Source organism: Lactuca virosa, chromosome 1 (genome assembly GCF_052849685.1).
Source record: "Lactuca virosa cultivar CGN04683 chromosome 1, Lactuca_virosa_CGN04683_v6, whole genome shotgun sequence".
Taxonomy (NCBI): domain Eukaryota; kingdom Viridiplantae; phylum Streptophyta; class Magnoliopsida; order Asterales; family Asteraceae; genus Lactuca; species Lactuca virosa.
Genome location: NC_136426.1, coordinates 311,724,774 through 311,739,480, shown reverse-complemented (window position 1 = coordinate 311,739,480; position 14,707 = coordinate 311,724,774). Strand labels below are relative to the sequence as shown.

General features: G+C 38.7%; 1 non-coding gene across 1 annotated transcript; it reads right to left on the bottom strand.

The window, feature by feature from the left end:
* Positions 1-6,299: 6,299 nt before the first annotated feature.
* Positions 6,300-6,406, bottom strand: LOC145151684 (small nucleolar RNA R71). The gene has a single exon (XR_013732246.1). It is a non-coding gene; the product is annotated as a small nucleolar RNA R71 (small nucleolar RNA).
* Between the last annotated feature and the right edge of the window lie 8,301 nt (positions 6,407-14,707).

Genomic DNA, 14,707 nt, shown 5'->3' with positions numbered 1-14,707 from the left:
CGCCTACGCTTCAAGACAGTTGAAGACACACGAGGTCAACTACACCACGCACGACCTCGAATTAGGAGCGGTTGTGTTCGCCCTAAAAATCTGGAGACACTATATGTATGGTACGAAGAGCACCATCTATACCGACCACAAAAGCCTCCAACACATCTTCAACCAGAAAGAGCTCAACATGAGACAACGACGGTGGGTCGAGCTACTCAATGACTACGAATGCGAAATTCGTTATCATCAGGGTAAAGCCAACTTAGTAGGAGACGCCCTAAGTAGGAAAGAATATTCTGGTCGAAGAGTCAAGTCACTAACAATGACTATCCATTCGCATCTATCCGCACAAATTAAGGAGGCTCAGCTCGAAGCTTTGAAACCTGAAAATGTAGCGGAAGAATCCCTGCGAGGAATGGATAAGAACCTGGAAGCCAAGGGTAACGGAGCCTTATATCTCCTGGACCGGATCTGGACACCGAAGCACGGTGGCTTCAGAGACTTGGTCATGAAGGAAGCGCACAATACTCGATATTCCGTCCACCCAGGTTCATATAAGATGTATCTAGATCTTAAGAAGTCATAGTGGTGGCCTAACATGAAAGTAGAGATTGCTACCTTCATAAGTAAATGCCTTACTTGCGCGAAGGTCAAGGTCGAATACTAGAAACCGTCATGTCTACTCCAACAACCGGAGATACCTGAATGGAAGTGGGAGCGGATCACTATGGACTTCATAACCAAGTTACCCAAGACAACGGGTGGACTTGATACCATATGGGTCATCGTCGACAGATTGACCAAGTCCGCACACTTCCTGCCCATCAAAGAAACCGACAAGATGGAGAATCTCACAAGAACATACATTAGGGAGATCGTACGACTGCATGGTGTTCCTATATCTATTATCTCCTATAGAGATAGTAGATTCACTTCGAGGTTCTGGCAGTCACTACAAAACTCCTTAGGAACGAGGCTGGACATGAGTACAACCTACCATCCACAGACCGACGGACAGAGTAAGAGAACTATCCAAACCTTGGAAGATATGTTGCGAGCCTGTGTGATCGACTTCGAGAAGGCGTGGGATACCCACTTACCTCTCGTCGAATTCTATTACAACAACAGTTATCATACGAGCATCAAGGCTGCTCCATTTGAAGCCCTCTACGGCCGGAAGTGCAGATCCCCTATGTGCTGGGTTGAGGTGGGTGACACTCAATTAGCTAAAGGACGAGTTCCTGACAGCACTCTCACGGGTCCAAAGATCATTCGGGAAACGACAGAGAAGATCGTTCAGATTCGTGAACGATTGAAAGCCTCTAGAGACCGACAGAAAAGCTATGCAGACAAACGAAGGAAACCTTTGGAATTCCAGGTGGGAGACCGAGTCCTTTTGAAAGTCTCACCCTGGAAAGGCTTGATACGCTTCGGAAAGCGTGGAAAGCTAAATCCAAGATATGTAGGGCCTTTCGAGATCCTCGCTAGGATCGGCCCTGTAGCTTACAAACTCAACCTACCCCACGAACTCAGTAATGTACATCCTACCTTCCACGTCTCAAACTTGAAAAAGTGCCTATCCGACGAGACTCTTGTAATCCCACTCGACGAGATCGAGATCAACGAGAGCCTCAACTTCGTGGAAGAACATGTAGAGATCATGGACCGTGAGGTCAAAAGAACGAAACAAAGCCGTATCCCAATCGTGAAGGTTCGCTGGAACGCCAAGCGAGGACCGGAATTCACATGGGAGCGCGAGGATCAAATGAGACTTAAATATCCTCATCTTTTTACTTAGTTATTTTGTAATAACTTAGTTGTCTAAAATCTAATTTCGGGACGAAATTCCCTCTAACGGGGGGATGATGTGACAACCTGAAATTTTCATTTGTATAATCTCTACAGTTAAACACTTCATATAATATTCAAAAACATTTCAGTATATTTTTGGCCGGATTTAAGTCCGTTTGGGTGTTTTATTTTATTTTTCGTCAAACGATTAAGTAAAAGGAAGTGACGTTATTAGTGAGGGGTAGCAAACAAAACAATCATCACCTTATTTAGGTGTTTACGGCCAAACAAGCGGTGTTTGGGCCGTAAACACCAATTTCCCAAGGACTCATGCATATAGCATGAGTTTACACACCTTTTTCCTCATTCTCCACTTCCCACCTCAAGAACACCAAGCTTTTTCTCTCAAGTATCATAATTTCATTTCTTCAAATCCGCCAAAATGTAAGTGTTTCCTTCCTAGATTCGTTCATTCAACACTTAATCTAGTGTTTATACATCATTTCATCCATAGATTCTTGGTTTTTACTTAGATCTTCAAGTGTTCTTCAAAACACCAGGAACACCAAGAACACACACTAGTGTTTTTGGGTCCTAAACACTCTTACAAGCTTCATATAAGTAAGTATACTCCTAGCTAGTTATTTTCTTAGTATACTTGTTAATCCATGGAAAATCATCAAAATCACCAAGAACATATGTGTTTACGGTTTGGGGATCTCCCAAAACCGTAAACACCCCCAAATGGTGTTTTGATGCCCCTAACACCTTCAAATGCTTGGATAAAGGGCTAGAAACTTGTATGCATGAGCTAGAAACACTGAAACTCGAAAAGGTTGAGGTATACATGAGTTTACGGCTGTAAACTCATGGGTTTACGACCATAAACCCAAGTGTTTCCGACTGTAAACTCTCAAGGATGGTCCAAGGACCATAAACTCCAATGAGGGGTACTTTTGTTCCCTAACCGCTTCCTAAGCCTTTGTTTCTAACCTAGAACCTTTCCTTGTGAGATATAGGACCTTGAAACACACAAATACACCATTTCCATGAGTTTACGGCCGTAAACTCATGGGGGAAATGGTCCAGAAACCGTAAACACACATAAGGACTACCAAATGAGGAGTAAACTCCATTGTGAGGCCATACTCTCCTTAGATGCAACCCTTAGCACTCCTAGCACTTGAAACAAAGTGTTTTCATGCATTAGAGTGTCTTTACTTGATTAATTAGTGATTAAATAACTAATTATATACATTTATGTATCACTACGTGTTATATAGGATCCGTGTGTGTGTTCATGTCCTCACTTGACACCTAGCATCCTACCCGGCACTTCCATCCACTCCACTCACTACAGGTGAGTTCATACCCCTAAATCAACCTTTTAAATGATTTTAAATGCTTTTATGGGGGGGATACAAGTTGAACTGTTATAGTTATTGTATCAATCACATGTGATTAATAACTAGAACAGACTACATAATTTATTGCTACTTTCAGATTTCCATCAAACTTTGGGTTTTCAAGTGTTTCAAACCTTTTATCAAATTCTTTAAATGCTAAAACTTTTTTCAAACTCTTTTAAACTTGTTTTATCTTCCAAACCATATCTATACTAATATATTTATATAAGTAAGACTTGAAGGACTTAGGACTGATAGCTCACCTTGTTTCCTGTTCCTTGTTTGGTTGTGGACTTAGGGTATTCTGTTATTTGTCCGACTGTCACTGAATTCTTAGTTATATATCATATATATTTGTGTTGGATATAAAAGTCTTCACTTCAGTTCAGTACCTTTGTGTAACAAAGGCATGCAACCAACATTACTATTTAACTATAATAGGTATAGTTAAGGATTATTACTCATTACTCCTATTACAATGACATCTACCAGAGTCAGTACAGTTATGAGTCAATACATGATAAATACTATACAAAGAGAATACTATATGCTATCCAAGAGAACACTCTATACATTATACCAGGAAATACATTATACAATATAGAAGAGAATATACTATAATTAGAATGTGACATACAACTTCTCGATACGACACTTCATAGTGGTATCACCGTGTAACCAGAGTCTCCTGGAGGGAGAGCGGGCATTCTGCGTATAGATCTATACGGGACAGACACTCCCACATCCCGACTGCTAGCTACAGTTGATATGTGCATAATTAATCATATGTTTAACATATATTTCTATTCATTTTTGGCTAATTATATGCATAATATGGACAAAAGGTACTTAATAATGCTTATATTGTGTTTTCAGTCCAAAAGACATGCTTGGAAGCAGAAAGGAAAAAGGAGAAGCAATTAGAGACCAAAGAATGAAGGAAAAGGGAAAACTACACACTTACTCGGCGAGTCCACGCATGTACTCGGCGAGTTCATGAGAATGTTCCCGAAAGAAAAGTCAAGATTCCTTGCCGAACACGGATTTCACACTAGTACTCGGCGAGTCCACGACCTACTCGCCGAGTAGCCCCTGTTTTGTGATAATTATAAATAGCGGGTCTTAATCCGATGGAAGGACTGCTGGAACCTTTGGGGAGAAGCAAGCTGCGATTGAAGAGCCAGAAGAACGCCAGAGAACGAAGATACAACCTAGAATCCAATTCCGAAGAAGATTTGAGGCACATTCTCATCATTCTACTTAATCTATTGTTTCTCAATTATGGTTAGACAATTAGAATTCGTTTTATTGCTGTTAATTACCTCAATCATGAGCTAAAACTCTTAAACTTCTGTTTGGGGATACAAAATTGATATTATGGTTTGATTTTATGGTAGGATTAATTTAATATTGGTGATTTTGTTGATTCTAGCTTGTTAAAGAACCTTATGTGTGAATGATAACTAATTTTCTGTTAATAGGAAGATAATTAAATAGTATGAACATCTTTTAATTATCAACCCCATATGTTTATGTGACCACTTTATCATGTCTAGGACTAACGAACGTGAAACTAGAATTAATAAGAAAAATTAGGTAAATTCATGTGTGAGCTTGTTTGATGACCATCAGCAAGAGGTTAACTAAAGGACCAATTTAGTTAGCTATTACAAGTCTAAATTAACCCGAATAAATAATCTAGTGAATTAAATTAAATTAGACAACTGATCACTGTTTGAGTTAGTTTGTTTTCTAAGGATTATCGTAGCGAACGCAAGGCTAATCACTTGAATCGGTAGCCAATAGAAGAATTAATCCATTGCACTATTACCATAATATCAACCATAGGATCAATTGAGTTGAACTAAACAGAAGTCCCTTTTATTATTAAATTCAGTTAAATCTTTGTTTTTCTAGTTCTTAGCCCAAGTAGTATTAGTAAGTTTCTAGTCTTGTAAAACTAGAGAAAACCCATATTTAATATTTAATGTAGATAAAATTAGTCTTTAGTTTTAATTTACCGTTCCCTGAGTTCGACACTCTACTTACCCAACTATACCACTAAAAGACAGGTTCACTGCCTTTGTGTGCTTAATTTATAACTCAAAAGTAGGATTAAAACCAGTGCATTTTACACACATCAAGTTTTTGGCGCCGTTGCCGGGGAACGGTTCTAAATTAGCACTAATTTCTATTTTTATCGATCATTTGTGTGGGATTTATCTTACACAAAGTTAATTCTGAGGTAATTTAGTAGTTAGTATAGGTTTTGATCAATCCATGTTTTAATAAATTAAGTAGAAATTTTTTCTGTTTTTACCTTGAACTCGCCGAGTGCACTCGACGAAACTCGGCGAGTCCATCACTGTTCACAGTTTTAGCTTTTATTTCATTTTTGTTCTTTTTACGCGTTTTTCTTGTTTTATTTGCAGTTGTTTCATGACCCGAGGATCTGATACACCTTTGATCCCTCCTCTAGACGACCCGGAATCCGCCCTAAGGAAGAACAAAGGAAAATCCGTTGGAGAATCCGCTTCTTCAAGGAATTCGCCACTAAAGAACCTAAAGTCCGTTTTCAGCAAGAAGAAGAGCAGCAAATCAGGAGCATCCAGCGCCTCTTTGACAATCGCAGACCCTACTAAAGAAGACGCCGAGCACGAGACCGAGGAAGAAGAAGACCCTACATTCGGTCACATTTCCGATTCCGACGACGAATTAGCTATTCTCATGGCTAACATTGATGAAGTACCCATGGGGGAATGGAAGAAGAGGATACGCGATGATACCGGACCGGGACTTGTGTAACCCGCAATCCCCGCTACTGCTACTTTTAAGCTCAAGGGTCATATCCTGGCTCTACTTAAGGAGATCCCCTTCACAGGCAAAGACCACGAAGACGCTTACAAACACTTGGACGAAGTCAATGATGTAGCTGATTATTTCAATGTTCCAAATGTGCCTCGGGAAACTCAGCTACTTCGCATGCTTCCGGTTACTTTGAAGGGTGTTGCCAAGGATTGGCTCAAGTCATTGCCCCCAGGATCTATCACTACATGGGCCCAAATGAAAGAAGAGTTCATTGATCAATTATGCCCGCCATCCAAGATATCCAAGCTAAAGAAAGCCATAGCTAACTTTGAACAACAAGCTGGAGAATCACTATATGAAGCGTGGGAGAGGTACAAGAGCCTGCTAAGGAATTGCCCACATCATGACCTCAATAGTCAACAAGAAGTCTCCATCTTCTATGATGGAGTAAATGTTACCACTAGGCAATTACTTGACTCGCAAGGTCCACTCACGAAAAAGGCACCTCCAGTGATAAAGCAACTAATTGAAGAATTCTCTAAGCATTTTAGAGAATACCATAATCCAATAAATGATGTGACGAGGGGGGCCGCCTATGCAGCTTCAGAAGACTTGTCCGCAGTTATGGCTATGCTAAAAACCATGGATAGGAGGATGGATAAAATGGACCAAACGATACATGCTATTCGGGTGGGTTGCGAAAATTGCAATGGGCCTCACCTTACTAGAGACTGCAGTTTGGATGAGAATGGAAACAAAAAGGTGCAAGTTTGTTACTCAAGTGGGGACCGATATGATGAAGATTGGCGTAGACCAAAGAAAGAGTGGCTCCCTTATGACGAGTACAAGAAGGCTAAGGAGGAGAAGTTCAAGCAAAAGGGAAGGGGTTTTTACCAAAAGGAGGAGCCATCACAAGAAAGAAAACCAAGTTTGGAAGAAATGCTTACCAAATTTGTAGCTGCTTCAGAAAAAAGACATAGTGATCATGATGCTGCAATTCAAGAAACAAGGACCATGCTTAGAAACCAGCAAGCATCTATCCACAACATAGAAACGCAGCTAGGGCAACTTGCTCAACAAATAAACCAAAGATCATCGGGCGAACTTCCTAGCAAAACCGAAAACAACCCACGAGGCGCGCACATAAACATAGTCACAACAAGAAGTGGGAAAATAATCACTCATCTGGCCCCGATTCAGCACTTCAGTCGAACGGAAAACTCAGCGCCTACTCGCCGAGTGCACATATCCTACTCGGCGAGTGCATGGACAAATTCACGACTTCTCTGCAAGTTAGCAACATACTCGCCGAGTACACGATTTACTCGCCGAGTCCATCATCATTTTTTCGGATTCCAGAGTTGTTTTGGGCACGTTCGTTGCAGTTTTATCCAACTCTTTCATAGAGGATCATTGCTGGAGGTTTCTAGGAGCTGTATCCTACATATTTGAGTCATTTGCAAGTCTACCACACGCGACATGACATCCAAGACATGGATGAGCTGTTCCCATGTTTAAAGTCATTCAAAGATGGAGCTAAATTGAAGATGATCAGCCTCGCCACTGCTATCCCAGGGAAGTTTGTTCCAATTCCCTCTCTACTTTAGTATTATTTTTTTATCATGCATAGCATGCAATGGGGGCATTGCATGAAATAAGTGTGGGGTAGGGGGTTGGTTGAACCTTAGCAAATTTACAATCCTAATATCATAATTTAAATGTTACTTAGGATTTAATTTAGAAAATTTTGGTAAAAAGTAATTAGGATTCCATGTTAGAATTGTGTGGATGATTGTATGAAGACCCAAATGTTTAGTTGAGCCAATATACGTTATAGTGCATTTGTGGCTCCCTTATTCTAGTGAAATCATGGGACAAAAACACAACCTCGCTTAGCCCGAAGGATGCAATATGTTTAGCATCGTGTACTTGAAATGTATCCAGCAAAATTGTTATCATTAATCAATAAAGGTTGAAGTTGAGTGCCCCTGCTTAAGCATGTAGGTATTGAGTGAAGAAAAAGTGAGTTGCATGAAAAAAAAAGAGAGAATTACAAAAGAAAAGTTGTAAGAATTTTTGGAGCATCAAAGTCAAATATGAAATTAGAAGATCAAAAATTCCAAGAAATGCCAAAGAAATGTGGTATCATACATTGTAATTATCTAGATTATGTATGCTTGGGTTACTCAACCAAAACACCTTGAGGTTAAGAGGTTTTCTGAGGATGGATTCGGAGGGATGCATAAAATGAGCATAGTTCGGGGTGAGTGGGCGAATGTTTATGAGGATTGTGAGTATTTAGAGTATGGGGGGTTATTAGGAATTTTAGACACAAATGTGCGCGTTGCGGTCTTGGCATAATGGTTGGGTTCGACGTGAGTTGTCCTATGTGATTCTAATGTGTTAAAATTCAGTTTTGCTTGGGGGCAAGCAAAAGTCAAGTGTGGGGTATTTTGATATGTGCATAATTAATCATATGTTTAACATATATTTCTATTCATTTTTGGCTAATTATATGCATAATATGGACAAAAGGTACTTAATAATGCTGATATTGTGTTTTCAGTCCAAAAGAAATGCTTGGAAGCAGAAAGGAAAAAGGAGAAGCAATTAGAGACCAAAGAATGAAGGAAAAGGGAAAACTACACACTTACTCGGCGAGTCCACGCATGTACTCGGCGAGTTCATGAGAATGTTCCCGAAAGAAAAGTCAAGATTCCTTGCCGAACACAGATTTCACACTAGTACTCGGCGAGTCCACGACCTACTCGCCGAGTAGCCCCTGTTTTGTGATAATTATAAATAGCGGGTCTTAATCCGATGGAAGGACTGCTGGAACCTTTGGGGAGAAGCAAGCTGCGATTGAAGAGCCAGAAGAACGCCAGAGAACGAAGATACAACCTAGAATCCAATTCCGAAGAAGATTTGAGGCACATTCTCATCATTCTACTTAATCTATTGTTTCTCAATTATGGTTAGACAATTAGAATTCGTTTTATTGCTGTTAATTACCTCAATCATGAGCTAAAACTCTTAAACTTCTGTTTGGGGATACAAAATTGATATTATGGTTTGATTTTATGGTAGGATTAATTTAATATTGGTGATTTTGTTGATTCTAGCTTGTTAAAGAACCTTATGTGTGAATGATAACTAATTTTCTGTTAATAGGAACATAATTAAATAGTATGAACATCTTTTAATTATCAACCCCATATGTTTATGTGACCACTTTATCATGTCTAGGACTAACGAACGTGAAACTAGAATTAATAAGAAAAATTAGGTAAATTCATGTGTGAGCTTGTTTGATGACCATCAGCAAGAGGTTAACTAAAGGACCAATTTAGTTAGCTATTACAAGTCTAAATTAACCCGAATAAATAATCTAGTGAATTAAATTAAATTAGACAACTGATCACTGTTTGAGTTAGTTTGTTTTCTAAGGATTATCGTAGCGAACGCAAGGCTAATCACTTGAATCGGTAGCCAATAGAAGAATTAATCCATTGCACTATTACCATAATATCAACCATAGGATCAATTGAGTTGAACTAAACAGAAGTCCCTTTTATTATTAAATTCAGTTAAATCTTTGTTTTTCTAGTTTTTAGCCCAAGTAGTATTAGTAAGTTTCTAGTCTTGTAAAACTAGAGAAAACCCATATTTACTATTTAATTTAGATAAAATTAGTCTTTAGTTTTAATTTACCGTTCCCTGAGTTCGACACTCTACTTACCCAACTATACCACTAAAAGACAGGTTCACTGCGTTTGTGTTCTTAATTTATAACTCAAAAGTAGGATTAAAACCAGTGCATTTTACACACATCAACAGTCCCAGCCGAAAGGCCAAGGGGTTACAGAATGTCACATTTCTACATATGACTCGGAGGGTCATCAGTTATTCGATCGTCAATCAGCATGGTTACATACGAGTTCACGTTCAGACCTTTAATTAACACTTTAAGAGTTAAAGGCAAAAAACGGATTCCCCGAGGTCTATTGTACATTTAATACTACCTGAAATCTGCATTTTTATTTCATTAAGCCGGCAGTGACACTGCTGGGGTAAAGCATTATTTTCCCAATTACTTTATATGAATGAAGTCTAAAACTATATTTTCATACTGATAGTTTCACTGGGAAAACTTTTACATTTTCAAAGGATCAAAGATGCAAACAATCGGGTCTTGGTAGAAGACTACTTTTATTGGAAAACATAGGGTTTTCGAGGGAGTATACTATTTTCAAACGTTGAAGTCAGTTATTTTACTACATTGTTGTAAACATTTTTATACAAGCAATGACATTAAATACTTATGAACTCACCAGCTTTATGCTGATAAACTCTTTCAAAATAACTTGTATTCTCAGGTCATCAGTAGACAGGTACAGATGCAGCTTTTGAGAAGATGGAGCACATATAAGACTCATCTTTTATTTTGATTATACTTTTGGTGTCTTACAAACTGTACAGAACACGCTTGTATTACAATTATTATATTAATGCAATGGATTTTGTTGCTTGTCTTTACTATTATGCATTGTGATGATACTGTACATGACGTCCTCCACCCCAGAACGTTTCCGCCGTTCTTGGTTTTGGGGTGTGACAGAAGAACACTTGAAGATCTATGAAAAAGAGAAGATTTCATGGATGAAATCTTGTATAACTACTAGATGAAGTGTTGTATGAACAAATCAAGAGAAGAAACACTTACATTTTTGGAAGATCTGGAAGACGCTGTTATGATACTTGAGAGAGAATGTGGGTGTTCTTGAGTTTGGAAGTAAGAAATGAGGAAGTAAGGAGTAAACTCATGCCTTAAGCATGAGTTCTCGGTCAAAGGGGGGTTCTCGGCCCAAACCCCTCATGGTTGGCCGTGAACACCTCATTAAGGTGTTAATTGTTTTATTTGTTCCCCAATAATACTAGAAAATACTTCCTTTCATTTGTTTTCTCGAAAAAAATAAATATTAAAAATACCCAACCGGACTTTAAACCGAGCTAAAAATTAGCAGAAATGAATTTGACTTTTAAATTGAAGTGATTGACTGTAGAGTTCGATCAAATGGAAATTTCGGGTTGTGACAGTTCCACCCTAACAATCCTCTATCTTCACTCATTCATTCCAAAGGATTGTCCTAAGGAATAGGCAAAAACTCCATCGTTGCCAATATCACAGCTGCCAATGTTCTCTATTACGCATAACTACCAATATTATCCTTTAGGCACAGCTGCCAGGATTATGATGTTCTCCATTAGGCGCAACTGCCGATATTATCCTTTAGGCGTAACTGCCAGGATTATGTTGTATCTATTAGGCACAGCTGCCAATATTATCCATTAGGCGCATCTGCCAGGATATTTAGATTACAACTGGTAAACACTTAAATCAAAATACCTGGTGAACACTTTGTTCAAAAATACTTAATGAACAACTAGTTTAAAAATACCTGATGAACACATAGTTCAAAAAAACCTACAGGTTACGAGTCTGTTAATGTTCCAGTGAACTGTCTAGAAAAGTATGTGGTCGTCATCTATACTCCGCTAGATGACTGGAACATCAACAACTTCGAGGTCTCTCATCATTTTACACATCAGTTATTTCATCTACCCATGTTATACCCAACATATTTGTAGATAAAAGTACATATACAGTTTAAATCATTCTAAACATGTATAAAATATTCATTCAAGATCCATCTCAAATAAACAAACCATATATATATATATATACATAGCACGTATTTTATATAAAATACTTCATATCTATGTGTAAGATGAAAGTGACTATACACTCACTTGATAAGATGGTGATTAGACAACACTTCGTCCCATAAAAAAATCTTTTTCGATGAAACCAATATATTTTCTTTAAAACCGGGCTTTACGTGGGCAAAGTTTCGACTCGAAAAACTCTTTTTCTTGGAGACTTCGGGGCTCCGGGCTTTCTTCAGGTGTTAGGGGTGTTCCCGAGGCTTCGGGGGTATTTATTGCAGCTTAAAAGATAAGGGTGGAAAGGTATAAAATTTGTAAACAAAAATCGGATGGTCTCGCATGCTATTTATAGTGGCCGAAGCCTGGCATTACGATGGGCGTAACTTCCAGGTACGCGGGGCATACTGTCTTGCAAGCTTCTACGCTGGGCGTACACTCGTATGTTGGGTGTACCGTGATACATGGCTCTGGACGTGTCGATTGTGCGAGATACGTGTTGCATGCGAGGGTAAGGGCGACGTGGACAATCCGAGGCCTAGCTTCCGAGTACGCTGGGCGTACTCGTGTATACGAGGCGTACTCCGATTTTTCAAACTTCAAAAATTCGTAACTTTTGCATACGAGCTCCATTTTTGACGTTCTTTATATCCACACGTAGGTGAGACTGTCCTCTACAACTTTTGTTTAGACTCAATCGGCTAATTTTGACTTTATTTTTAAAGTTATATTTTTAACAGGCCGGGACAGGAAAAGTCTGTTAAAAATTCATAACTTCTTTATCCGACATCCGTTTTTGTCTGTCTTTTTACCGTTAAACTAGTATCGACGAGATCTTCGATTCTCGTATAGGTTGTGTCGGCTAAAAATCGCTCGATCTATAATTCGAATTCCGGGCTGCATACTGTCATGCCAAATCTTAGAAAATTCATAACTTCCTCATACGAAGTCAGATTTGGACATTCTTTCTATGCACCATCTCAGTTTAACATAAACTACGACTTTCATTTAGATCTCTAAGGCTAAAAAGCACTTTATCGTAAATTCACTTTTTACGTCACACAACGTCGTGCCAGTTCTGTCACGAAACTTCGACATGTCATAACTTCTTCGTTATAACTCGAATTTCGGTATTCTTTATATCTTCGGAATCCTTGTTTCGGCCACTACAACTTTCTTCATAGATATCGGCTATATCTAACATTTTACTTTCGACGCTTATTTTTATCCTTAATTTATTATATCATAATAATTAAGTATAAACCACATAATATTCAAATAATTCATTCTTATTACTTCAAAACGAGTTACAAAGGTTGAGCTAGATTATTACAACATCTTTAATGATGTAGCCCAGAAACACGGGTGTTACAATTCTCTCCCCCTTAGAATGATTCTTTCCTCGGAATCATACATCAGTAAACAAATGCGGATAACGAATCATCATATCACTCTTCGTTTCCCAGGTGAGATTTGACCCATTCGTATGTTTCCATCGCATAAGCACTAACTCTACCATCTTGCGTCGCAACTTCTTAGTCTTACGGTCAACAATTGCCTCCGGTTTTTCAGTTAACCTCTTGTTTTCATCTATTCTTAATTCAGAAATTGGAATTATGCCGGGAACTTCTCCCATGAACTTCCTCAAATAACACACGTGGAATGTTTTATGAATACCCTCTAGTTCTTCTGGTAGTTCTAGCTTGTAAGCTTGGTTCCCAATCCTCTGAAGAACTTTAAACGGTCCAATAAACCTTGGACTCAACTTTCCCCGAACCACGTAGCATACTCATCTTAGTCGGACTCGATTCGATATGACCTCTAGGATCGGAATGTCAATCATCTTCCTAGTCACGACCGAAACGATCGTAATGACACACTTGAATAAAAACGAAATCAACTACTAGCTTCTTGGTAACCTTGTGACTTTTCCATGATCCAAGTGTGAGTCATGTGCTTCCAGTGGTATAGGCCTCTACTACTATTCACACCTACTCATACTCGTCCCAAGTATTGTCTCATAGTTTTCCAAGTCACCATTCAAAAATTTCACATAATTATTTGACACATCAAGTAACAAAACGAAGGTTTATATTATTTCTTGAAACGATTACAAAGATGTTCTAGTTTAACCTATACTATGCCTCTTATAGGCTCACTACCAGATTCTATCTGCATGGCTGCGTTATATCTTGATTTTGGAACATATAGTCCTTACTAATGATCCCTTGCATCCTCGCCTACTTCATTAAGGATCATCGGGAATACTTTTTCCTTTGGTTTCGGAGGTGCGTTTAGCTTTGTAGTTCCTTTCCTCTTTGGGCAGTCTTGCTTGTAGCGCCCTTCTCATTACATCCATAACACACCCTTTTATTGAATGTACATTCATTGGCATAATGCCCATACTTTCCACATTTGAAACATATCACCTCCGTTCCACATTTTCCTACGTGTTTATTCTTGCACTTATCGCTGTTGGGATTTGAGCATTCTAACACTTCCTAAGTGTACATGCAACCCTAATAAACCTTGGATCTATGTTTGTCTAAGGTACATGCAAAATATTAATTTCCATGGTTTATAACCTATCTAGCATGGCATGGGGTACTTTTAAACATAAAAGAACTAGATGAATTACATACCTCTTGTTGATTGCTGATTCCTTGGATTTTGAGAGCCAAGCACCAATAATGTGAATGCCTCAAATGGAAATCACAAATCACCACAAACTTGGAAAATGTATGAGAGAGTATACTAACACTTAGAAATCGGCCACCACTATTACACACACACTAGGGTCTTATTTCATGCAACATGAGCTTGTTTATATAGTGTGCATGGTTAGGGTGAAACCCTAATAACCCATGTCTTTTCCTTTCCAAGGATCCATGGGTTAAAAGCTCCATGGATCATCTATGGACTTCCATATAAGCTTAGCCCATTAACAAATGAGTATTAGCCCAGACCATATAAATATAATAGCCCAT